This window comes from Pan paniscus, chromosome 3, assembly GCF_029289425.2.
Source record: "Pan paniscus chromosome 3, NHGRI_mPanPan1-v2.0_pri, whole genome shotgun sequence".
In the NCBI taxonomy this organism is placed as follows: domain Eukaryota; kingdom Metazoa; phylum Chordata; class Mammalia; order Primates; family Hominidae; genus Pan; species Pan paniscus.
Window position 1 is genome coordinate 79,596,538 of NC_073252.2, and position 27,319 is coordinate 79,623,856.

The window sequence follows — 27,319 nt, forward strand, 5'->3', positions numbered from 1 at the left end:
TGCCTCACCTTCCCCAGGCATGGGAACAGTTCCTGGTATAGGATGCACACAGATTTTGCTGATTCAGGATAGCCGTGAATAACAGTGGAGACTCCAGAGAAGGAAGACCTGGATTTGAAGCCCAGCTTCTCAACCCAGCTTCTCAATTTACTAGTTGGGTGACATTAGGCAAGTTATTTAGCTTCTCTCTGCCTCACTTGCACCGTATGTGAAAAGGGGGATTCTGATAATATATGCTTCAGAGAACTTTTAGTACATGTGAAGTACCTAGAACAGTGCCTGGCACACAGTTAAGTCTTACATATGTTTTCTACTCTTCAGTGAGTTTAATGTTAACACATTAATAGTGCACGTGACCCTCTAAGTGTATCAGATATGCACTGCTCCCTCGGGTTTCACAGGAAAACCACTTACTCTTTTGGTAAAACAGGCTGCATGGCTCCACTGCCCCGCGTCACCCGCCTGGCCTCCCACCGCTTAGCGGAAGGGGAGGTGCGGTTCCTAATTCCGACAGGCACGTAGTCTTCCACAAGTGGCACTACTCGGGGCTCTCCTGGCTAGGGGCCTTCGAGCCACTAGGGGCGGGTCTCCTGGGATGGGAAGACTGGGGCTAGGGAGGTTCAACGCCGCCCCCGGAAACCTAAGGGACGCTCCCTGAAACTCACCGGGACGCGCTTCCGACCCATTCCGGTCACTTGCCTTGAAATCGCCGCAGGGCTGCGCAAATCTGCCACCCAGGGCCCAAGCGACCGGGGCGGGGCGATCGAGGACTGGGCGGGCCTGCACGATCAGAGGCGGGGTAGGGCGTCCACGGGGCGAGCAATCGGGGCGGGGCGGGGTGATTGGGGGCGGGACGGGGAGATCAGAGGGCGGGGCGGGGCGCTTTGCTCTGGACTCTGGGGCGCTAGGCTCTGGACTCCGCGGCGCAGACTGCACCTCGCAGTCTCCCCAGGTCCGCCCAGCAGCCGCGCTTCAGCCAGGTAAGGGCGCCGCGGGCCGGCTGGGGCGGCCCCGGGAGTGCGATACTCCGGGCGAGGACGGGTGGGGACGGGGATGAGCGCGGCAAGAGGCGGCTTCCACACGCCCCTCGAGGAACGGGGAAGGATTTTCTCCCCTCCGTGCCGCAGTGAGCGCGGCTGCGCCGTCTCTGGGTCCCCTCTTCGGTCCGGGAAGGAGGGACAGGTGCGCGCAGTGGCGCAACCTCGCCTTCCTGCCGGCAGTAGATTCTCCACTTCTCCAACTCCCGCACTGACCTCTCCTGAGGAACACCCGCCCCTTTTTCTTGAAGTTCCAGGCCTGAGGCCGCCCCGCGGCAAGTTCAGCGTTGGGGTCACGTCCCAGCGGCGAGCAGGGCTGATGCCTCCTTTCGGGTTGGGCGGCGGCGCGATCTTGATTGAAATTTGGCAGTGTCGAGATAGATATACCTAATGTAAATGACAAGTTAATGGGTGCAGCACACCAACATGGCACATGTATACATATGTAACAAACCTGCACGTTGTGCACATGTATCCTAGAACTTAAAGTATTAAAAAAAAAAATTTTGGCAGTATCGGCCAAGATGTTCCGCAGTTGCACGTGACTCACCCAGTGAAGTTCACGTTCTCTTCCCCACCCCCCCCAATACCCCGCCCACCTCGCCCCGGGAAGTTGTGTTTGAATATTGAAAACAGGTGCCCGGCCAATGTATGTACTTCTTGGAAAAACTAGGGCCTTGACCTGGGAGTGTACACTTTCCTAATTTTCTTTAATCCTAAATTTCTTGTGGATTTTATTTTATTTTATTTTTCCCGTGGACGTGTAACATGGTGGTGTGTACCAGGTTTGGAAACAATCTCATCCATTGCTATTCTTTGGAAACTGGAATATTTGATTCGAAAGATTGATCTTAATGTTAACTTGGAACAACAGGATGGCTGGTGGCTAAGTGGGTTTGAAGATTATCCAAAATAGTTATAAGTTTTGCGCGTATTCCTTGTATTTTTCCAGTGAATGCTCATTTTCCTCTTGGGAAATTCTGAGAATTTACTCACTTCTAGATTATTCTCTGCTAAAGAGCTGGGAAGAAACAAACCAGCGGATCTCCCAAATAAAGTTTGGGATTTAACAGTTTAGGTCGTGACACTGGTAGCTGCTTACTCTGCAATAATCACCTGGAGTAAGGGATATTAAGATTTATTTCTAAGGGGAAAATAGAAGTATGGGTAACTTTCACGTTATGTATTTGAAAGTATTTTTTAGTTTAGTTACATTTTCAATGTTTACGGAAGACTTACACTTTCCCCATACTCCAGTTAATCTGATCCATATATTACACTCTTGCCAACGCAGATGCTTACTGTGGTGTGTTTATGTTAATGATCTTGACTCTTCTCACAAGGGTGTGTACATTCTGGTCTGTGGAACTGTATAGGCCAAGTGTAAACTCATGCAGTCAGTGCTTTACTCTAGTTGGCAATACCTTTGCCCCACATAGGTCCAACTAGAATTTTCACATCTTCCCAACTAGGAAAGGATATAGAATATTAATGTATGCTCTAGCATTTTCAACCTACTTTATTCTTTATCAAGATAATCATGTTTTCTCAGCAGCTAGTTACTCAAGGGCAGCAGCTATGTTTTACCAAACCATGGAAAATAAAGCTGAGAGTATGGTAACCTTTGCTTCCTTAAGTTGACCCTTGATAGGGAGGTTGGAAGGGTTGTGAGCAGTGTCTGGCCTACTTTTACGCTTGGGGAAGAATTACTGGCCTCTCTGCCTTCCTCCGGGTATCCAGAGTGCTGGGAGACAGGGCCTTGGGCCTCCAGCCACACCTCTGCCTACAGGTTCCTCCAGGTTGACCAGGTTGGTGCCTGTCCTCCCTGCCCCAGCTGTTCCAGCTCCTTAGCTTCCACCCCACCCCTCCCAGATTCTTACCCCTAGACAAATCACCATGTTGTTCAGGGCAGGGGTACTTGGTCTGCAGAGTCAGCATGAGTGTTGATCTTCAGCATGGTGCTGGTTCCCCGTGGATGCTCCTTGGATGTCTGCTGCTTCAGAGCCTTTATTATGCTCCCTTCTTGTCCAGTCTACAGCAGGCAAAGTGGAGTTACTGAAGTCAAACCCAGATCAACAGTCTTGGGGGCCAGCTGCCTTGGTTGGACTAATTACGATCATAAATTGGGCATTCAAGTCTGTTGGAAAAAAGTGAAATTGGCTCATGGTCACTGGCAATTGTAAAATTATCCTGTACGATGTGGTTATGCTATTATAAAAGGTTTGTGGAAAAATAAGAAACAACCCAGAGGGGAGGGGCCTAGTAGTTGCCTCCACCTCCAAACACGCCTGTGCTTGGGCTTGCCTTATTGTCACTACCCCAGCTCAACCAATTCTTCTGGGATTGGATTGTAACAATTAATTTCCCCACCATGTTTGACTGCTCAGAGCTCAGATGACCGCAGCTACTGTAGTATAGATGTAGAGAATTACATACTCTTTTGTTTAGAGAAACAAGGATGGCCTTTTTCAAAACAGATTGTTATTAGGGAAACAAAGAAAAAGCAAACAAATGTAAAAATGTGTGGGCACAGAAGCCAAAGTTTGTTTTGTTATGGTTTATAGTTTTAAACTTTTATCCAAGTTACATTTCTCCCTTTCCAGAAACAACCACTTGTAATTCTTTGCCATTTGTGGCTTATAGTTGATACTTCTTGATTTTTCAATTTTAAGCATTATCTGTTGACTTCCCACTGTGGAAGATGATGAGTTGGCTCTCTTTTTCCCTCCAACCCCCAACGCAAGTACAGCTTCCCTATTTTCCCATTCTTGCAGTCGTTAAAACAGAATATTGAATAATGGTTAGATCAAAATTCACAGCTAAGCCAAGCATAACTTTTTTTTTTTTTTTTTTTTTTTTTGAGACAGAGTTTTGCTCTTGTTGCCCAGGCTGGAATGCAATGGCACGATCTTGGCTCACCACAACCTCTGCCTCCCGGGTTCAAGCGATTCTCCTGCCTCGGCTTCCTGAGTAGTTGGGATTACAGGCATGTGCCACCACGCCCAGCTAATTTTTGTATTTCTAGTAGAGATGGGGTTTCTCCATGTTAATCAGGCTGGTCTCAAACTCGTGACCTCAGGTGATCTACTTGCCTTGGGCTCCCAAAGTGCTGGGATTACAGGCGTGACCAAACATAACTTTTTATTTTCCTTGGAGTTAATAATGGATTTGTTTGTTCATTTTATTTATTTTGTGCTCTTCATTGATTAAACCCACAGCTCTTGGCCAGTTTTCCAAATTCTCCCTCAATTGACCAGGTATTTTGTCAATTTCGTTTTCCTCAAGAAGCTGTTCCTGAGCCTACTGGCTTGCTATAATCCAGACTGGGTGCCTTCGGTACATCGGCACACTTGTCACCCCAAGGGTTCCCTTTGTCATCATTCTGGAGATTCTCATCATTTGTCTCTTGTGTTGGATCTCCTGGTACTTGTAGCACATGTCTTCCTCAGTCTTGGTTGACTCCCTTCTTTTGGTAGAGCCCATCCTAAAGGAGCTTCCTGGAATAGGATGCCTAGAGGTCTACTTTTCTGAGACTGTAGATGCCTGAAAATATGTTTTCAACTGACAATTGATAGTTTGACTGAGTGTAGATTTCTAAGATGGCAATTTTGAAGGCATTGTTCTATTGACTTCCACATTGTGGTATTGCTGTTGAGAAATTTAGAACTCTACTGATTCCTCAGCTTTTTCTTGTAATCTGTGTACACGTTACAATTTGCTGGGTCCTCCCTGAAGTTTATAGAATTTTCTCTTGGCCTCCACCGTCCTAAAATTTCACGACACTGTGCCTAGGTTTGGGTCTGTTTTCATGGATTGTGTTGGGCTCTTTGAATCTGGAAACTTTCATTCTTCAGTTTGGGAAATTTTCTTAAATTATGTCATTGGTGGCCGGGCGCAGTGGCTCATGCCTATAATCCCAGCACTTTGGGAGGCCAAGGCAGGCAGATCACCTGAGGTCAGGAGTTCGAGACCAGTCTGGACAACATGGTGAAACCCCATCTCTGCTAAAAATACAAAAATTAGCTGGGCGTGGTGGCTCACCCCTGTAATCCCAGCTAGTCAGGAGGCTGAGGCAGGAGAATTGCTTGAACCCAGGAAGTGGAGGTTGCAGTGTGCTGAGATTGAGTCACTGTACTCCAACCTGGGAAACAGATTGAGACTTTGTCTCAAAAAAAAAAAAAAAAAAGTATATATATATATATACACACACACGTATATATGTGTGTATATATATGTATATATGTGTGTGTGTATATATGTGTGTGTATATATATACATACACACACACATATATATATATATATATCTATCTCATTGGTAATTTTTCCCCCTCTATTTTCTGTGTCTGTGAGAAGCTCATATTGTTCAGATATTGGCTATTTTTGACTAGGCCAAAAATAAGTTTTTCATGACTGTAATCATGAATATTTAAAATCAAAATCTCTATTTTTTTGGTTGCCTGAATATATACATATATATTTGTATGTGTGTGGTTTGTGTGTCTATTTCTTTCTGGTTTTTGTTTTATAGTGTCAGTGTCTTTTCCTTTCTCCCTAAGAAGCTTAATGATTTTTTGGAGCAACTTTTTTTCCTTCCTGCACAGATTGAATTTCCCAAGCGGCTTTTGTCTTTTCATTTGTTTAGGTTTCTTCTCTTTCATGTTAGAAGTTTTCCTTGTGTAACTAATGCCCTTCGTTATCTACTCACACTTCAGAGGGGGATTAAAAAGCAGAAGGTCTGGGGTTCAGGCAGGGTGGCTCACGCCTGTAATCCTAGCACTTTGGGAGGCCAAGGTGGGCGGAACACTTGAGGTCAGGAGTTCAAGACCAGCCTGGCCAACATGGTGAAACCCTCGTCTCTACTAAAAATAAAAAAAATTAGCCAGGCATGGTGGCGTGTGCCTGTAATCCCAGCTACTCAGCAGGCTGAGGCAGGAGAATTGCTTGAACCTGAGAGGCTGAGGTTGTAGTGAGCCGACATGATGCCACTGCACTCCAGCCTGGCAACACAGGGAGACTCTGTCTCAAAAAAAAAAAAAAAAAGCTGAAGATGTGGATGAGCTTGTCGACTGGGGAATTCATGGTAGGGGGAATCTGGCTGGGCTTTTTATTTGGGGAACCTCTGTGGTCGTTACCTCTTGGGCTGGTGAGAGTCCTCAGAGAAGCCTTTTCCAGTCTTTTCCCCAGAGATTGACAGAGAGCCTGGTTGTCAGTAAGTGGAAAAGAAGACTGGAAGTCTCAGCATCCAGTATGTAGATGTGCATATAACCCCTCCATGCTGTTTGTGTACAGACCCCCTGAAGGGTGAAGGAGTAGGGAGGAAACTCCAGGTTTTTTGCTGGGGTAGAGAAGGGGCAGTCACCTAACTGGTTGGAGTGGCCAAAGGGATCTGTCGGATGCAGCTTTTTAAAAAGACTTTAAAAAGTCACTAATTTTTTAGCCCACCCCTCTTTTTATAGAGGGTTCAATTGCCTTTAATTATTTAACCTTTTGGAGATTCCATGGTGTAAATCAGATTATTTCTTGGCTTCTGCTTATTCCACCAAAATGTTTTTGCTATTGTCTCTTCACTCATTCTCTCCATCCTTGCTGATTTATACATGAAATAAAAAAATTTCTTTATTGTCATTGTCTTAGGCTTTCAGAAGGGAGAGAAAGTAGAGGTTTTTGTCCAGTCTGCTAATAGTGGCTAGAATATAATTTCTTTACCAATCTCTATCCAGAGACTGGCACCATTCAGTCATAGCAGTGTGTTGCTGTTTTCCCCTTCCTCTACCCACAGGAAACATTTTCGGATCAGGCTGGGCCACTGAGCTGAGTTTGGACCTCAGATGCCTTCATATACAACTCTAAGTGTACACTACCAATTGATCATAGTTGTCATAGGGGGCAAAACCTATATCTTAGGTTGGGTGGTACATAGATTACTGGCATAGAGCCCTTGTTCCTGTTTCTTTCTTTCTTTCTTTTCTTTTTTTTGGCGGGGGTGGAGACAGAGTCTCGCTCTGTCACCCAGGCTGGAGTGCAGTGGCATGATCTCAGCTCCTGGGTTCAAGTGATTCTCCTGCCTCAGCCTCCCGAGTAGCTGGGATTACAGGTGCACGCCACCACACCCAGCTAATTTTTGTATTTTTAGTAGAGACAGGGTTTCACCATGTTGGCCAGGCTGGCCTCGAACTCCTGGCCTCAGGTGATCTGCCTGCCTTGGCCTCCCAAAGTGCTGAGATTACAGGTGTGAGCCACCGCCTGGCCTATTGTTCCTGTTTCTTGAATTCACTTTGTTTAGGATGACTCTTTCTGCCATCTTGACCTCTGAACGTTTTACCTTTCAGTGAAGTGCAGCTTCTATTAAGTCCAATATTATTTTAATCTGAAAGATGGGATTGGTGTCATTGATGGCCATGTGGCCTCAATGGAAGTTATCATTATTTCCTTCTGGAGGCCAGTTTATCACACAACTGCCTTACCAGCAGCAGCACCCTTACTTCCCTTTCCACTTGTGCCCTTCTTGGAATGTGCATCAAGTTCCTGTTTCTGGCTGGGCTGACGTACCCTGCCGTTTGTGGATGATCACGACTTTCCCAACGTCATTTTATCAGTTGAGTCATTCCTCAGGCTCCCTTAATGGGCTGTGAACTTCCAGCATGCTCTCCCAGTTGCTTTGTAACATCAACATTCTTTATGGTTACACACATGATGACAAGAGTCAGTTTCCACAAAAGTAGGAGGATAATTGTTCCTAAGCCATCTTATCTGTGCAGAAAAAGCAAAGCTCTATCTTCCCATGATGGCAGCTATGCATTGGCAATACAGAAAACAGGAGTGCTGGCGATTGTGACAATGGAGTGGGTGCAATAATTACTTTATCTTTGGAGGATGACAGATGGTTAAAAAGGCTTTTTCAGCAGGTACCACTAGGCACTATTGTGAACAAAAGCTTGGCTAGTAGGGATACTGCACAGCTCATTCCTCCCACTGTGCTTCCACAAGCATCCTTCCCTTTTCTAAACGAAGTCTTTGAAGTCATTGGAACCTCCCCTTTCCAGGCAGTATAGTTTTTGTGTAATGTGCTGGGTCTTCACAGAAGTTCTTTCCTAGGGAAAGCATAGTACCAAGCAAGTACTTAATATACTGAATGAATTTTCCAGACAATTTTGGACACTTTATAGTTAAGAAAAAATGATATTTGGGCCAAGAGTGGTGGCTCATGGCTGTAATCCTAGCACTTTGGAAGGCTGAGGCAGGTGGATCACTTGAAGTCAGGAGTTCAAGACCAGCCTTGCCAATATGGTGAAACCCCGTCTTTACTAAAAATACAAAAATTAGGTGGGCCTGGTGGCACGTGCCTGTAATTCCAGCTACTCGGGAGGCTGAGGCAGGATAATCTCTTGAACTCAGGTAGCAGAGGTTGCAGTTAGCTGAGATCGCACCACTGCACTCCAGCTTGGGCAACAGAGCAAGACTCCGTCTCAAAAAAAAAAAAAAAAAAAAGAGACATTTGGTCACAATTACCCAAGTTGTACTCAACAATCTAAATTCTCTAAATTCTTGATTAGACTTTCACATCACTTGTCTATATATGGATTGAAATATAGAGCATTCAATTTAAGTTTTCTCAAGTGTATTGTTTCTTGTATTATTTAGAAATATTCTTCACTGAAAACATTCTTGAAAGGACAACATACATTATTATCATTATTTTCCATCTGTATATTTTTTCTTAGCATAGTGTTATGATTATCTTAGTTTTTATGGCTACAAAGAATGGCTTTTGGAGGAGGGAGGGAAGTAAGTATTCATTATGTTATCTCATCAGTTTTATGTTTCTAAAGGAGGAACACTTTTGTTTGGATTTCTACAATATATACTTTTGCCTTTTGTAACTATATGTCATTTGTTTTTCAAGGTTAAAGCTTTTAACCTTGAAATGCTTACAATAGAGTATCAAAGCGACAGACTTTAACTTGTCATGTACTATATGAGATACTTACAAGGTGAAACTCCCTGTCAAGTATCCTACTCCTTTTATTTTTAATTTTGGTGACGTTATAATGTGATTTAGTAGGAAAAACCTTTGATTTTTCTTTTCTTATCCTTCATGGAATTCCAATGATATCTTTTGTTACTATTTCCTTAGAAACTCTTAATGTCCTCACATACTCCTCAATATTATGTTTCAACCACGACTTGTGGGATTTCCACATGACTGCCCCAAAAATGAAACTGGCTTTTTTTCTTACAAGAGTGATTTAAAGTTTCATTTTTCTGCCAATATGATTTAAGCATGCAACAAAGTTAGTTTTTACCATTAGGGTTATTTTTGATTTGTAGAAGGCAGTTGATTTCTTCATTTTCCTGCTTGGGTGATAAAAATGCTTGATCCTTTAACCATGCAGGGAAACAGAAATACAATTTAACTGGGTTTGAATGCTGTCAGACATGTAAATTTAGGTATATATGCTTTTGAATTTTTTTAAGGATTGTCAGTGTCTTTGTCACATACTTAAACCAGTTATAGAAGCATTGCATGAAATAATTCTTGTTCATAAGTTCTGGAGTCCTAGCCAGAAGACATTTTTTAGGCTCAGAGCTGTTGACACACCGTCTTGCTTCCCCCAGGCAAAAGTTTGATCTTTGGGTGCCACCGAGGTTCTCAGACACCTGGTGTGCTCCTTGGACTCTCCTTGCCATCAGTAAAAAAAAATTGTCATTTTGTAGAGTTTTATATATTCCTTGTTAGAAGATATAAACAATACTGAAGCTTACAAAGAAGAAATTAAAAATAACCCTAAAACCATTCCAGAATCTTTGTGAATCCCCTTCCAGTCATCTCTATTATCAGCTGACTTTTAATAAATCTTTAGCAATGTTCTAGAAAATAATTAAGGAGCATTATGTTACAACTGTTTATGTAACTCCAAATTCTACAATCTTTATTTATACACAGATAGTTACTTTATGACGTTGTAATTAGTCCATGCATAATTTTCTTTGGGTAATTCTGTCATGTTAGCATACGGTGGTATTTTGAGCCACTCCCCAGTTGTTGGACACTTAGATTTTTTTTTTCTTTTTCTTTTTGTTTTAGAGACAGAGTCTTGCTCTGTTGCTTAGGCTGGAGCACAGTGGTGCCATCACCATAGCTTACTGCAGCCTCGAACTCCTGGGCTTAAATAGAAGGTTTGAGCTTCAGCCTCTGGCTTCAGCCTCCTGAGTAGCTAGGACTGCAGATGCATACGACTGCATCCAGCTCATTGAAACGAAAATTAAGTAGCGATGAGGCCTTGCTATGTTGGCCAGGTTGGTCTTGAACTCCTGGCCTCAAGTGATTCTCCCACCTCGGCCTCCCAAAGTTCTAGGATTACAGGTGTGAGCCACCACACCTGACTGATTTCTAGCTTTTATTCATCAGTTTTAGAAGGTCATAAAATAACTCACTAGCAATGTGAAGTTTCCATTTTTTCTCTTTTTTGACCTTTTAGAATTACAGTGTCTCTGTTATGTGAGGACAAGAAGAGCCAGAGCGCTTGAGGCCATGTTATGTACCCGGTTATAGGTCAGATAAAACTAGAAGAACCTGACAGGTCATTTGCAGAGACTGTGTTCTTGTTGGTAATATGTAGAGCCTCATTTCATCTTATTGGATGTCTATAGGAAAACTTTCCAAGGATCAGTAACAAAACATGGAAGAATTGTTATGTAACTGTGCAATGACATTTGACCTCAGTACCTGGTCTAGAGTTTATGAAACTTTGTGTGACCCAGGAAGGCATCTTATGTCCTCAGGAAACTCCAGCCTTCCTATCTATTGTGCCATTTCTCTACTGCTTGAGTAATCATGGCCCAGTAAGGTGTGCAAGGCAACCAGCAATGTTAGAGAATTTTGCATTAATGTAGTTTCTTGATAAAGAACTACAGCAGAGTGAGCTCCTGTTCAGATTTTTCCTTTGACATCTTTCTTTCTTTCTTTCTTTCTTTCTTTTTTGAGACAAAGTCTCACTTTGTCACCCTGGCTGGAGTACAGTGGCATGATCTCGGCTCACTGCAATCTTCACCTCCTGGGTTTAGGAGATTCTCATGCCTCAGCCTCCTGAATAACTGGGACTATAGGCATGTGCCACCACGCCCGGCTATTTTTTGTATTTTTAGTAGAGGTGAGCTTTTGCCACGTTGGCCAGGCTGGTCTCGAACTCCTGACCTCAAGTGATCTGCCAGCTTCAGCCTCCCAAAGTGCTGGGATTACAGGCATGAGCCACTGTGCCCAGCCCCTTTGTCATCTTTCTAGATATCATGGTCTAATGTTTAAAGCCTTGGGTGGATTTCTTTTTTCTTTTATTTTAGGTTTGGGGGTACATGTGAAGGTTTGTTACGTAGGCAAACATGAGTCACAGGGGTTTTTATACATATTGTTTCATTACCTTGCATGGATTTCTAAGTTAACTATTAACTGGAATTATTTTCCTGTGCTTCAGGTTTTGCATCTATTCAACAAACTATAATGACACATAATTAACAGTTCACTTGAGAAAGATTCATGGCCTAATGCTTGTAAAGGACTTTGAGCTTCTCTAAGAGTGTTTTATACACAGTCATGAACAAGGAGATGGCTTGTTCTATTTGGCAAAGGGCAAGTATATTATGCCTATTTTATAGATGAGAAAAGAGAGCCTCATAGAAGATAATGGCTTGCTTAGACTCACGGTAAATTTAATGTAGTGTCTGTGGAATTTTCCTTGGACTTTGTGGAATGAATGAAATCTAAAATAAATTCTACATGAGTGTATGTGTAGGGAAGTAGGGAAAGTGGATTTATACTGTTTTAAGCAAATATAACATTTCGGAGGAGAGTCTTTCCCTTTGAAAGAGGGTAACCATGTCAGACAAATTCGCTAGAGTTCTTAAAGAGAATTAAATAAATAATCAGGGAAGACAGGGATAAACTGATTTTCCAAGTGATTTTGAAAAGACCCCACACAAAGTCTGGTAAGTAAATTCAGTCAGCAATAAGTTGGGAAAAATGTTTTTGAAAATCAGGACTCAGGAGAGGGCTACACGATCAACAAAGGTTAGGCACAGCTGGACATTTCTCAGAATGTGTATCAGAATACAGATATGGTTGAACTACTCTAGTTATTATTTTTAAAATAAATTATATACAAGAGGGAGTATACAGTCTACATGAACCCTTTGGGACATGAAAAAGCTAAACAGTTGATCTCAAGTCTATGCAAAATGGCAGAGAAATAAAGAATGCATTTAGGGCTGGGCTTAGTGGCTCTCTTGTTATCCCAGCACTTTGAGAGGCCAAGGTGGGCGGATCACTTGAGGTTGAGGAGTTTGAGACCAGCCTGGCCAACATGGTGAAACCCTGTCTCTACTAAAAATACAAAAATTAGCCAGGTGTGGTGGCGCATGCCTGTAATGCCAGCTACTCGGGAGGCTGAGGCAGGAGAATTGCTTGAACCTGGGAGGCAGAGGTTGCAGTGAGCCGAGATTGTGCCACTGCACTCCAGCTTGGGTGACAGAGCGAGATTCCTTCTCAAAAAAAAAAAAAAAACCAAAAAAACAATGCATTCAGATAAAATGAATTGATCTGTACATGTAGGTGTACATTCCAATGCTTGTTTCAAGAAAGAGATTCAGATATTATAAAGTCTTAACTGAAAACATTCACTATATGACTTGGAACAAAAATTTCTAGTGTTAGCTGTTGGCACAAATAATTCATTAAATGCCAGTTTTACCCATTTTCATGTTGCTTCAGCATCTAAGATAATTTTTTCACTGCTCATTAATGTGTCTTAAAGACCTAATGGATTTAAAGAAAGCAAATATATTTATCAATGGTATAGAAGATTGAGGAAAATACTTCCATCCAAATTTTCAGTCTAGAAAGGTAAATGAGGAGACATGTGGACAGGGTGCACCCTCTTGTACTGTGGCAAACTGACCTAAATAACACAAAGGAAATCATTCATTTGCACCTTCTTTATTCCCAAGTAATAAACATCCCAAATATCTATTGGGCATATATGATGTGCCAGGCTCCATGCTAAGCTCTTTACCTAGAGTATCAGGTTTAATCCTCCAGGCAGCCCTTTGAGGTGGGTAAGATTACTTTCAGCGTTTTACAGATGAAGAGACTGAAGTTCAGGGAGGTTCTGTAACACTTGGTAAGTGGTTAAGTGGTGGAGCTGGAGTCCAGAAGTCTGCTGAGCTCTACTCACTGAGGTATGCTCCTCTCCTCTCTCTGTCATATTTTCCCTCCTTGTAAACAGAGCTGGACAACCTAGAAAGAAATGTGAAGGTCTACTTCAAACAAAACCAAGCAGTTAGTTTCTCTGGATATCACCCCAAGCCCCTTAACTATATAGACCTTAAGATGTCTTCAAAGCAGCACTGTTGAACAGAAATATTCTGTAAGCCACATATGTAATTTAAAATTTTCTAGTAGTCACCTTAAAAAAGGAAAGTGCAACAGGTGAAATTAATTTTAATAATATATTTCATGTAAGCCATATATAAAAATATTATAATTTCATGTAATCATATAAAATTATTGAGATACTAGAAATAACTCGGGAGAAATACAGTACAGGACATCTTTTGTAATGCAGCAGATAGAGTGAAATGTAGTTCTACCAAACAACAAAGTTGTGATTAATGGAAAAAAATTATTTACTGCTTAAGTTTTACATTTTAAATTCATATTTATTAAAATAAAAAATGTGGTTCGCCATTCGCACTGGCTTCATTTCAAGTGCTCATTAGCTATTGGTGGCAAGTGGCTGTCATATTGAACAGCGCAGCTCTATAGCAAAAGGTATTCTTTGTCTCCTAAGGACCGGGGACTCCTAGACACTCTATCCCCATCCCTGACTCCTGACTCCTCTCAGCATCCACCTTATTTTCCCTGCCTATGCCCAGAACTGCTATATATAATGTGCAGGTTATACACTACAAAATTCTGAGATGTCATTTATATTGTAGACCCAGTGGATTTGCTTATTTACTGCAACAGGTTTTAGGAAGATAGAAGTAAAGTTTTTAAAAGAAGAGACACTTTTTCCTAATTTATGCAAAAAGACTTTTTTTTTTTTTTTTTTTTTTTTTTTTGAGACAAGATCTCGCTCTGTTGCCCAGGCTGGAGTGCAGTGGCACAATATCCCCTCACTGCAGCCTCTCGACCTTCCAGGGTCAAGCAATCCTCCCTCCTCAGCCTCTCTAGTGGCTGGGACTACAGGCAGGCACCATCACTCCTGGCTAATTTTTTTTTTTTTTTTTAATTTTTTGTAGAGACAGGGTTTTGTCATGTTGCCCAAACTGGTCTCGAACTCCTAGGCTCAAGCGATCCAACTGCCTCAGCCTCCCAAAGTGCTGGGATAACAGATGTGAGCCACCGTGCCCGGCCACAGAGGCATTATTTTTAGCAGGGTGGGCGGTGGATTGTAGCCCTTCTGTCTCTTCCTCGCATTCTGGTAGTTGGTCCCATGGCATTGTTCTGTTGTATGCTCAGCACTACTCCAGTGCCCTGCCTGTGGCTGAAAGTGTAGAAGCAGCCTCAGTCAACCTCTCCTCCCCCAGAAATACTGTCACAGAGCCATAGTCATTCTTCATGGTAGTTTACCTTGAAGTCATTTGTGTGTTATTCATAATTGTATTCCCAGTGCTTAGTGCACAATAGGTGCTCAGCATGTTTATTGATTTGAATTGTTATCTTAGCTTTGACTCTGTATTTGGGCCTCTGCATTGTGTCCTCAGTTGTCCTTAATGATACATGACCCAGGGCTGATTTATCCAAATGCTGACCTTGCCCTCTCTTTCATGGAGTCACAGATCACCCTTCATGTGGTATCCTTGTTCTGATAATACTAATTGTCATTATTGTTATTTTTGATAATAATTGCTGCCATTGATTGATCACTTACTTTGTGTCAAGCATTGTGCTTAGCAATTTATGTAAATTATTTCATTTAATCCTCCCACAATATCTATAGGAGGTAGGTACTATTTTACAATGAGGAACCTGAGTTACTGAGAAGTTACATTACTTACCTGAGGTCATACAGCTAGTAAATGTCAAAGCTGACCTTTAAAACCAGTTCTGTCTGACTTCAAAGCTCTCTCAAGTGCCCTTTTGGTTATCTGGGGCCTTCCTGACAAGTGACTGTGCTGTAGTGGACTGATTATTTGTCTGCCCAGACTTTCTTCCTTTGGGCAGCTACTCTGTCCAATTCATGTGGTTTGGGTAGAGTTGACACTACCCAGGGATGATCATGTGATTCAGCCTTGGCCAATCCGAGCAGTCCCTCCACTTGACCAAGTGATTGGCTCAGGGATTAGCATGTGACCCAGTCTGGCTCAATGGGACTCTTCTGCGGGCATTTAGGAAAGGGGGAGCTCTTCCTCTGGGATTTAACCTGGAGCGATGTAACCTGGAGCTACTGGTGATCATTTTTCCCTGCTCCATGGAGGAAGCCGCAATACAAGAGAATGGGACCGTGCAGTGAGAAGCAGCACTGCACGGTGGTGAGAGCACACTCAGCATTGTTTGAAGTGCAGGAGTCAGCTGTGCCAGGACTTCTCGATTATGTGAGCCAATGTGTTCCTTTTGTTGTTGTTTGCTTAAATCTAATTATGTGCATTTGAAAGAACCCTGCTTATACCGGGTTTTCAGAAGATGAGTATTTTTGTCTTGGATTCTCTATGCTATTGTCTGTCTGCCCTTGGTCATCCACTACTTTTTTGGCCTTCGTGCCTACTTGGTGCCTTGCAGGCCTCTCATCCCTGTAGACTCTGCACCATGTTCAGCTTGCTGTGTCCCTTTTAGGTCAGTGAGCCCTGCCCTAGTGAAAGGAGGTGCCACACCCAACACCTCCTCACCAACAGCCCCCGCCCCTCCATCCTGCCCTATGGCATAGCCCACAAATGGATCTGGGTGGGAAAAGGATTTTGCCATGAGTGGAACATTAGAGAAATCTGTTCTTCATAGACATCGGAAAAATTACTCGTCAACCTACTCTTTGGATGCTGATCAAAGACTATTGAATGCTAACCTCATTTGGCCTCTGACACCATCTGGGATCTCAGCCAGTGTAGGCGGAGGGCTTGCCTCTTATCCCCAGTTTTTTTGACCACCAGCCTTTCTAATCAACTGTCTTTCTATGTACTCTCAAGCCTCCTATGATTTTGAACTTCCATTCTTCTGCTGGCTGCCTTCCCAAATCTTTCCGGTGGCCCTTTGAGAGCATTGTTCCACTGTGAATCAACTCTCCCACACCACAGCCTCCTCACAGAATAACAGCATTGCCTTCCCTGTAGCTCTCTCTGCTGTAGCCTACTCCTAGCTTCCCTTTGCCACTTCTAGGGCATCACTTTTCTGCCTTCCTGCAAAACCCCTTTGTCCTTTAGGGTTCAAGCCATTCATGCAGGTACCCTCCTGGTCTCTCCTTTTGCCACCAACCTCTTTGTCATTCTCCCTGATTGACTCACCTGGTTCATGGTCATCTCTCCCAGCTCTGCTATCTCTGCATTCATAGATACAACCAACTTTTTATGTTTGCGTTAGTTGTGCAGTTGTCTTGGGGTTAATGGGAGTCGTTAATTATGGCAGGAATGGAAAATAAGGGAGACTTCATAAAAGAGATTACATATGATCAGGACCTTGAAAAATGAATAGGATTTCAATAGGTGGATAAAGAAGGAGGAGCCTTCCAGAGAGAACAACTCGAGCAGATACATGGGGATATGAAAAGACCTGGTACATTTGCTTGCCTGAGTCCTGGAAAACAAGTGGTAGGAAAGGAAAAGGGAACTCAGATTAAATTGGACATGATTAGGCCAGGCTCGGTGGCTCACGCCTATAATACCAGCACTTTGGGGGGGCCTAGGCAGGTGGATCACCTGAGGTCAGGAGTTCAAGATCAGCCTGGTCAACATGGTGAAATCCTGTCTCTACTAAAACTACAAAAGTTAGCTGGGCATGGTGGTGCATGCCTGTGGTCCCAGCTACTAGGGAGGCTGAGGCAGGAGAATTGTTTGAACCTGGGAGGTGGAGGAGGTTGCAGTAAGCTGAGATTGTGTCACTGCACTCCAGCCTGGGCAACAGAGCGAGACTCTGTCTCAAAAAAAAAAAAAAAAAAGAATTGGACATGATTACATTTATTTAGGATTGAGGAATGACCCTAAGGAGTATGCAGGTGGAAGAATGCAAGAGAAAGAACAAAAAGAAGAGAGGCAGGATGATCTTGTAAATGACAAGATGAAAACTTTATTGGAGTGATTGTAAAAGGTGAGGAGGAGTAATTAAAACAGTTAAAGAAAGCTCATAATAAGACTACGGGCTTTAGAGAGAAGAGATAATAGAAGAAGAGGTGGAAGGATTTTCAGGACAGAGTAGTTATGCAGGAGCAGGGAGAAGGGCAGAGGAATGAGACAGGACAGCTGCTGCTTAGGAGAGAGGAGAGATTGAGGCCCTGCCTGGTGATGGGAGATTTTGAAAGGGTAGGATGCCAGGAGACGACAGCTACATACTAGGTATGAATCAAGTTACTTAGCCTTTTTACTGCCTTATGAATAAAAAGTGAGATAACTTACGTACTTCATGATAGTAAAAATGACTTACATTATGTAAGCCTCAGATGTTTCCCAAACTGTGTTTTATAGACTACAACTCTGGGAGATGTTAACGAGGTTCAGGGGAAATAGAGTAAGTTCTATGATCAAATGAGGTTGGGAAGCGCTGCATTCTATATGATTCACCTATTAAAGCCCCTGAGAAATGCATACAAGGAACCAATTTGATGTTGTTTAACCCAGCTTTTCCCAAATATACTTGTCCATTCATTCATTTGTTCATTCATTCAACAAGCATGCAGTAAACGTGTGCTATGGTAGTATGTTTTGAGTACTCTGCTGGCCACTGGTCCTAGAGTAGAATAAAGTCACCCAGTGTTCCTACATTTTATGAGATTATGGTCTAATATAAGCACATGTTATCATCCCACAGCTCCTAGTGTTCTGAGGAACATGATTTGGGAAGCCTTGAGTTAAGGTATTTAATATTGCTTTTTGTGCTCTGGAATGGAATGACATGGAGTGATTGTCTGCCTATATCTCTGCCTTTATGTCTCTATCTTACGTCAGTACCTCTGCCTCTTCACAGAATGTTTCTTAGACCTGCTGCCTTGGGCAGGGATAGAGCTGATGACAAGGAAACTTTCAGGTCTGGGAAGTTGGTGACTCATCCAAGATCACCCAGCTAGTTAGTTACAGAACCAGGGACAGAACCCAGCTCTTCTGGCTCTAGGTTCTGGTTCTGTGCTCATTTCTTTCTTGGTAAGAAGGGACAACTTGAAATGCTTGAAAATTAAAAAAAAAATTAAGCAGACTCAACAGACTCAGTGAGATACTATGGCCTTTGCCAATTTAATCAACAATAGCAGGATTGACTTAAGGATCAGCAGCACTACCACCACTACTGCTATCATCATCATCACTAATGCTGAGTAATTACTATAATCCATGTGCCATACTAAGCACTTTATGTATATTTGCTTATTTAATTCTTACAACTCTCTATGAAGTCATAATTATTACCCTATTTTATAAATCAGGAAGCGAGCTCAGAGAGGTAATTGTCGGTGTTTATACAACTAATAAGGAGCAGAGCAAAGCTTCCATTTTAGGCTGTTTTCAGAGTCCAGGCTGTGAACTGCATTCTGTTATCTAGTGAAATGTTTTTTCTGCTTTAGTATTCTCCTCTCAGAATCAGTTGGTCTTTTCTCCCTTCCATTTTAGCTTGCCTTGCTTCTTCGTCTTTGTGAAAACCAGATCTTAGAAAGGATCTGATTTGTTTATTCTATGTCAGGTAGCATTCATCCAATATTTGCTTCTACTATTTCTTCTCTGTAAAACCCATAGTCTTATTATGAGCTTTCTGAAACCATTTTAATTACTCCTCCTCCCCTTTTGCAGTCACCCCAATAAAGTTTTGATCTTGTCATTTACAATATCATCCCACCCCTCTTCTTTTTATAATAAAGGCTGTTATTTCTCTTACATTCTTCCACTTGCATACTCCTTAGAGTCCTCCCTCAATCCTAAGTAAATACAATCATGTCCAATTCAATCTGAGTATTTAATGAATAATATGTGAAGGAACTGCTTTAGGAGCTGAGGACCCAGTGGTGAATGCACAGACCAGGTTCCTTTCCTGTGAAACTTACAACCAGTGGGGAGAGTGCATAAGAAAAACAACACATAATCAAGAAAAGTGTCACACAGAGATAAGTACCATGGAAAGAATTAAAACAGGATAACATAGTGAGAATAACTGGCTGTCTACTTTAGACTGGGTAGTCAAAGGAAGGTCTTTTTTTGTGGAAGTGAATTTAAACTAAAATTTGAGTTATAAGAAGAAAACTGCAAGAGAGAAATGGGTGGGGAGGAGGGAGAAAGAAAATGGAGCACTCTTCCATGTAGAGAGAACATTATGTGCCAAGACCCCAGCCATGAGTTTGCAGTGTTTGAAGAATAGGAAGAAGGCTGGTGTGGTTGAATCATAGTGGGCCATTGGGGAGTGGTACTAGATGCGGTTAGAGAAGTAGGTCATATACTAGGTTAAGGAGTATGGGTTTTAGTTTAAGTGCATTGGGTAGCCGTTGGAGGATTTTAGCAGGGCTGATGACATAGACTGATTTATGTTTTTTAATGATTGTATTTACTGATGCATGGAAAAATGATTATAAGGAGATAAGAAGGAAGTACTGAGACCCATTAGGAGGATATTCCAGTAGTCCTGATGAGGGATAATGATGGCTATATTAGTTATTGCCACAGTAATCCTGTGTAACAAACAGTCCCATAAATTCAGCAGCATACAACAATTAGGATTTATTTTTGCTCATGAGTATAGGATGTCTGGGTAATTCTGTTGATCTTGACTGGGCTTGGTGATCTTAACTGGGCTTGCCCATGTGTCTGTGATCCACTGTGGGTTAGGTAGGCAGCTCTGCAATATTGCCTGGGTTCTCCGATATGTTTGAGGGGCCAGCTGGCTGTCAACTGGTATAGGGATGGTCTCAGCTGAGATGTCTGGATCAACTCTGCTCTCCCCCATATGTACATTACATCCCTCTAGTAGGCTAGTTTGGGCTTACCCTCAGGCTGGACAGTTGTATTCTCATGGTGATCGCAAAGAAATAAGAGAGGAAGTAGAAACAAACACACACGTTTTAAGGACTCAGCTTGTGTCAAGTTTGCTACTGTCCCATTGGTCAAAGTAAGTTACGTAGGTATATCCATAGTCAGTGTGGGAGGGCATTGCCAAAGGACAGGAATTCAGACAGGTGTGAAAAGATACAAGGAGATATGAAAAATTGGGGCCATTATTCCAATTAATCTATTGCACTAATTCCCATTAGAGTAGTGAAGAATGAGAATCTTGAATAGGTTCAGAAAATATTTAGGGGTACAGTCCAAAGAACATGCTGATGAATTAGATTTGAGTATGAGAGAAAAGAATGAATCAGAGCTAATGCCTAGATACTTGGCTGAGCAGCTGGGGAGATGGTGAGGCCATTTACTTGGATACTGGATGAAGAGCAAAATTTAGGGGACTATCTAGAGCTTTGTGTTAAGTGGTGTTGTGTTTGAGATACCTGCTAGATATTTAAATAAAGATGTTAGGGTTGCAGTTGGATACAGCAATCTGAGGTTCTGGAGAATGTCAAAGCTAAAGATGTAGATTTTGGAGTTATCAGCCTATAGATGGCTTAGCTGGAATTCCAGGATGCATGCCTTGGCTGGGATCTACTGAAATCCATCAGCCAGTCACCCTGAAGTCTTCTAGTCTATGCGTAACTGATAAGACTCACATTGTGCTTTGAATGTGCTTTTCTATTTCACTAGTTTAAAATATTAGTGTCTACTTGTATAATTTGTGCTGTGAACTGAAAACTACAGTTTTCCCACTCTGCCATGTACAGCCTTCTGATTTGGCAGAAATAATACTGAAAGGACACCTGCCAGGGACTTAGTAATTCTTAGTTATAGTAATCTGAGACATTTCAGCTCAGGGTTAGCAGAAAGATCATGAAGTCAAGAAGCAGGGCTTAAATCAGATGAAGTTGGAATCTCCAAAGGTAATTACTTCCTGTGTGAAGCCATAGGTCTTTGGGACTGTTTCCTGTTACCTTGGGCCATTCAGCCAAGTACACCATAAAATACTTAGCCTATCAGGAAGGCACATACTAGCATTTAAAAAATTTTACAAACGTGCTGTTTAAATTATATTACACAATATTACCATGAACATAAGATTTATATTTCTGTCACATACTGGAGAGTGTATCTTAAACTGAATTTCACTCAAGTTTTGCCAAAAGTGGTCTTGAGATAATATTTAACAGATACAGACCAAGGATCATATTCCTGATTTACCTATTTCTGTACGTTATTCCTATTTCTTGAATTAACCAGATAGTAACCTATTTAGCTCAGCCCAGGTAGGAATGCCTTTACTAAGGCTTTATTTACTAAGCCGTTATGAAATGTTAATATAAGAAGTAGCCTGTTGAGGAGCGCTTTTGTGATTTCTGCCCAAACTGCTGTTGAAGATATTTTGTAATATCTTTCATTATCTTTTATGATCCCATAAACTAGTTTCTCTTTGGAGTTTAGTGACAGGGAAAATTTTTCTTTTGATAAGCTGTTGTGTATTTTATCATAAACATTATTATTCTATGAAGCATTCAAAAAATTCTTTAATCTCTGATATTTTGAGAAGCTCCAAACTTGACACACAATTACACAAAATGTTTCAGATTTCTGGTTTTCAGTGTGTAGTAGAATTGAAGCATATATGAATTAGGGGAATTCAACTCTGTGGGCCAGCCAAAAAAAAAAAAAAAAAAAAGAAAGAGGAGACAAAGAGAGAGAAACAACAATGTAAAGAGTGCAGGTGAACCTATTCATCTTTCCACCTGATGAGTATACACCCCAGAAGGGGTGTGTACTGGAGGCATGTGAACCTAGTGCTCTCTTTGTCTGCCTGAGTCTGCAGAGGATATCCCTGAGCATCTCACAGTGCTCAATGTGATTTGTGGTTAAAGATACATACCTTGTTATACAAACTGACCCCTAGGCCCATGCCAGATACTTTAGTCCCAAACCAAAAAACCTAAAATTGATGATTCTGTGGGCTGGATTGTTTGCAAAAAGGCCTGCATCATTCCCCTCCCAGTGTCTGCTCACCTTGAGTAGTCGCCTCCCATACTGACGCTGGGCTTGTGACTTGCTTTTGCCAGTGAAACAAGAGCAAATAAATGTAAAGCATTCAGAGACATGCAATGTGCTGTGTACTGGGTGCGTGCTCTCTCTTACTGCACTTAGGACCCTGAGGACTGTAGGAGCAAGCCCAAGTTGTCCTGTTCAAGAAGCCACGTGTGCCCTGGCTGATAGCTTATAATTGCCAGAAGCATGAATGAGGCCACCCTAGATATCCAGGCCAGGAAAGCCCAACTGACCTGCAGAATCATGAGAAACAATATGTTTTTATTATTTGTACACCACTAATTATGGAGTGGGTTTTGTTTTTGTTCTAATCAAAAGCTAACTGATAGAACTTCCAGTGCTTCTGGACATTTCTGCTGATACTGTGTTGGACATATCCAGAGAGAGTGTGTCAGTTTGCAGTGTGACCTGTGTCTCCTGTGGAAGGCTCAAGGCTAATTGACTGTGTTCAGTTTTTACCCTATGTGCTGACTGAGAACCAACCCCTGCATAAGTCTGAGTTCCACTCTGTTTTCTACTTTCTGCCTTTTGGTTTCTGACTCCTCCTTTTAGTTTTAATTCTCATCTGTATATTTACATGTTGTACATGTATTGTTTCTTAAATTACTTTTATTTAGAATAAATTCAATTAACATAAAATTTGCCATTTAAATCATTTTACAGAGTAGTCTAGTGATTTTTACTATATTTATGATGTTATGCAGTCATCGCCACTATCTAATTCCAGAAGATTACCATTATCTCAGAAAGAAACCCCACACCTCCATATCAGTAACCTATTTTCTGCCTGTGTGGATTTACCTACTCTAGACATTTAATGTAAAGGTAATCAGTACAACTTGTTGCCATTTCTATCTGGCTTCTTTTATCCAACATAATGTTTTCAAGGTTCATTCAAGTTGTACCATGTATCAGTATTTCATTCCTTTTTAGGGTAGAATAATATAATATTTCATTGTATGAATATGTAAATTTTGTTTATTCATTCATCAGTTGGCAGACATTGGGTTGTTTTCACTTTTTGGCTGTTGTGAGTGCTACTGCCATGAGCATTCACATACAAGTTTTTGTGTGAATGTGTTTTTAATTCTCTTGGGTGTGGAAATGCTGAGTCATATGAAAATTCTATGTTTAACTTTTGAGGAACTGCCAAACTATTTTTCACAGTGCCTGTACCATTTTACATTTCCAGCAGCAATGTGTGAGGGTTCTGATTTCTCCACATTCTTGCTAATACTTGTTCAGTTTCTATTTTTTGGATTATATTCCTCCTAGTGTGTATGAAGTGGTATCTCGTCGTTTCAATTTGCATTTCCATAGTGACTAACGGTGTTGAAATTTTTTTATATGTTTGCTGACCATTCATATATGTTTTTGGAGAAATGTCTATTCAAATCCTTCACCCATTTTAACACTGGGTTGTCTCTTTCTTGTTTAACGGTAAGTGTTCTTTATATATTCTGGATACTAGACCATTATCAGATATATCATTTGCAAATATGTTTTTCATCCTGTGGGAGCTTTTTGTAACCTTCTTCAATAATGTCACGCAAAAATTTTTAAGTTGATGAAGTCCTACTTACCTATTTTTCTTTTCTTGCTTATGCTTTTGATGTCGTATTTAAGAAACCATTGCCTAATCTAAGGTCATGAAAATTTGTACCTATGTTTTCTTCTAAGAGTTCTACAATTTTAGTTCTTTAATTAAATCTTTGATCCATTTTGAGTTAATTTTTGTATATGGTGTGAGGTAGAGGTCCAAATTTATTTGTATCCAGTTATCCCTATACCATTGTTGAAAATATTTTTCTTTCCACATTGGATGGTCTTGACATCTTGGTCAAAAATAATTGACCACAGTTGTGTGAATTTATTTCTGGACCCTTAATTCTGTATTGTTGATCTATATATCTATCCTTATGGAGTACTACACAGTTTTGATTGCTATGCCATTAGAGTAAATTTTAAAATTGGGAGTGTGAGTCCTCCAATTTTGTTCTTTTTTTTTTCAAGATAGTTTTGTCTATTAATTTTACTATATGGGTTTTAGAATCACCTTGTCCAGTTCTGCAGAAAAGGTTGTTGGGATTTTAATAGAGAATTCATTGAATCTGTAGATCCATTTGGGAAGCATTGCCATTTTAACAATATCATGTCTTTCATCCATGAATGTGGGATGTCTTTCCATTTATTTAGGTTTTTTAAAATTTATTTCTACAATGTTTTGTAGTTTGCCATGCAAAAATCTCATTCTTCCTTGGTTAAATTTTGTTCATGCATTTTTTTTATTGAAACATGTCTCAATTTCTCTCTGTAGGTAGACAAGATAAAAATGATAAATCCATAAAAATAATTTTTCTTGTTTTGAGATGGAGTATCACTCTTGTTACGCAGGCTGGAGTGCAGTGGCGTGATCTCGGCTCACTGCACTCTCTACCTCCCGTGTTCAAGTGATTCTTGTGCCACAGCCTCCCGAGTAGCTGGGATTACAGGTGTGTGCCACTATGCCGGGATAATTTTGTATTTTTAACAGAGATGGGTTTCACCATGCTGGTCAGGCCGGTCTCAAACTCCTGACCTCAAGTGATCTACCCTCCTCTGCCTCCCAAAGTGCTGGGATTACAGGCATGAGCCACCGTGCTTGGCCCAAAGTAAATGTTTTTAACGTAGCTCTTCAGCTATTTTAATGTAGCCAGACTTTTTTCCTAGAAGTCGGAGAATAAGGATACTAGATTTCTGGTCTCAAAGGTGTTATTATTATGTTTATAATTTTGGCTATATTATCTTAGCTTTTATCTATTCATTTATAAAATTGTACCTGTCAAAGTGCCATCTACTCCTGTCCATTTTAATGTTTTAGTGATTAATAGTAATAGTAATGCTATGAAGATTAAGTTAAAACAGTAATACTGATAGCAAACACTTAAATGGCATCTATGTGCCAGGTAACTATTCTAAGTGTTTTCTGTGTATAAACTTATTTAATGAAATTAAATACTGGGTGGGGTGAAGCTTTAAAGGACTGTGTGATTTTTTGTGTATGTGTGTATACACGTGTACATGAAGTCTTTTTGGATGACATTTGGAAAACTCATAATTTTAATCTAGAGTTCTCAAACAATAGTTATGGTCAATGTTTAATTTTTTTTTTTTTTTTTTTCCTGGAGAAGGACTCTTGCTGTGTTGCCAGGCTGCAGTGCCGTGGCGTGATCTCGGCTCACTGCAACCTCCGACTCCCTGGTTAAAGCGATTCTCCTGCCTCAGCCTCCTGAGTAGCTGGGATTACAGACTCGCACCACCACACCCAGCAAATTTTTGTATTTTTAGTAGAGATGGGGTTTCACCATGTTGGCCAGGATGGTCTGAATATCCTCACCTCGTGATACTTCCGCCTCGGCCTCCGGAAGTGCTGGGGTTACAGGCGTGAGCCACTGTGCTCGGCCTAATTTTTAAAGATTAAGATATTAATAACTGTATTAATGAACAAAGGGAGGGAGGTGATATCTCTCAACTCTGCCTGTTTGGGCTTTAATTATTTCACCTCTCAATTGAGAAGTTTGAATCCAATGATCTCTAATCTTAGAGTGCCCAGCTCTCATAGTCAGCTGTCTAATGGCTTAGATATGGTATCTCTCTGTCCTGTGTGTGGTATTTGAGAAGAAGGGGAAGGCTCTTTGAGGAATTAGATCAAAACTCCAAAGAAGTGTGAGCTTGGGGAAGGCAGAGCTTGTGTTTTCCATGTGGAATGTTATATCCCTGTCACAGTACCTGATATACAGTAGAGTTTAAATAAAATGTTTTGTTGAAAAATGAGTGAAGAAATAAACATAAGACTGGAAAGAAGTCATTTTGGGTTTGATATGATTTGGCTGTGTTGCCACCCAAATCTCATCTTGAATTCCCACGTGTTGTGGGAGGGACCCAGTGGGAAGTAATTGAATCATGGGGGCAGGTCTTTCCGATGCTGTTCTTGTGATAGTGAATAAGTCTACAAGATCTGATGGTTATAAAAGGGGAGTTTCCCTGCACAAGTGCTCCTCTCTTTGCCTGCCGCCATCCACGTAAGATGTGACTTGCTCCTCCTTGCCTTCCACCATGATTGTGAGGCTTCCCCAGCCACGTGGAACTGTAAGTCCAATTAAACCTCTTTCCTTTGTAAATTGCCCAGTCTCGAGTATGTCTTTATCAGCAGTGTGAAAATGGACTAATACAGGGTTTTAGTTTCTTTTAAATAGTAGAAACGTGTATATGTGGATTGAGTGTGGGGAGAGGAAGGAGTATGAGAATGGATATATTTAAATTAATAGAAGCTGTTTCTTACTTTTTGTATTTCTTCATACTCATCTTGTATTTCACAACACTGAGCCCTTGGCCTGGGATGTGCCTTTGCCTTGCCATCTACCAACTTACTCAGCTTTTTAGCCCAGCCCAGGCATCACCTTTGCCGGTTATCTCTCTACCTCTTTTTTTTTTTTTTTTTTAATTATACTTTAAGTTCTAGGGTACATGTGCACAACGTGCAGGTTTGTTACATAGGTATACATGTGTCATGTTGGTTTGCTGCACCCATCAACTTGTCATTTACATTAGGTATTTCTCCTAATTCTATTCCCCCACCAGACCCCCAACCCCCAACAGGCCCCAGTGTGCGACGTTCCCCGCCCTGTGTCCAACCGTTCTCATTGTTCAATTCCCACCTAAGAGTGATCTCTCCACCTCTTATCTCCAGGCAGAGTTGAAGCTTGTAACCATCTGTGGTCTAGCACTGATCACATGGTAATGAAATTGTTAGCTTCTGTTGTGTCTGTCCCTTTTACTAGGGTATGAGTATCTTAATGGCCATGTTTTATGTTTTATTTTGATAACATATCTGGCATTTAGCAGGTGTTCAGTTAGCAGTTGTTGAGTGTGTAAATGTGAACCAATACAGAATAAAGATGAGGCAATGACCAACTGACCAATTGCTTTCCTGAGCGTTTGCTGTGTGTA

General features: G+C 41.4%; 1 protein-coding gene across 1 annotated transcript in view; it reads left to right on the forward strand.

The window, feature by feature from the left end:
- The first annotated feature begins 867 nt into the window (after window positions 1-867).
- TEC (tec protein tyrosine kinase) overlaps window positions 868-27,319 on the forward strand; it is a 135,275-nt gene continuing 108,823 nt past the window's right edge. The window contains exon 1 of the mRNA XM_003816008.4: window positions 868-980. The gene's annotated coding sequence lies outside the window, so the exon portion shown is untranslated. The remainder of the gene's footprint in view (window positions 981-27,319) is intronic.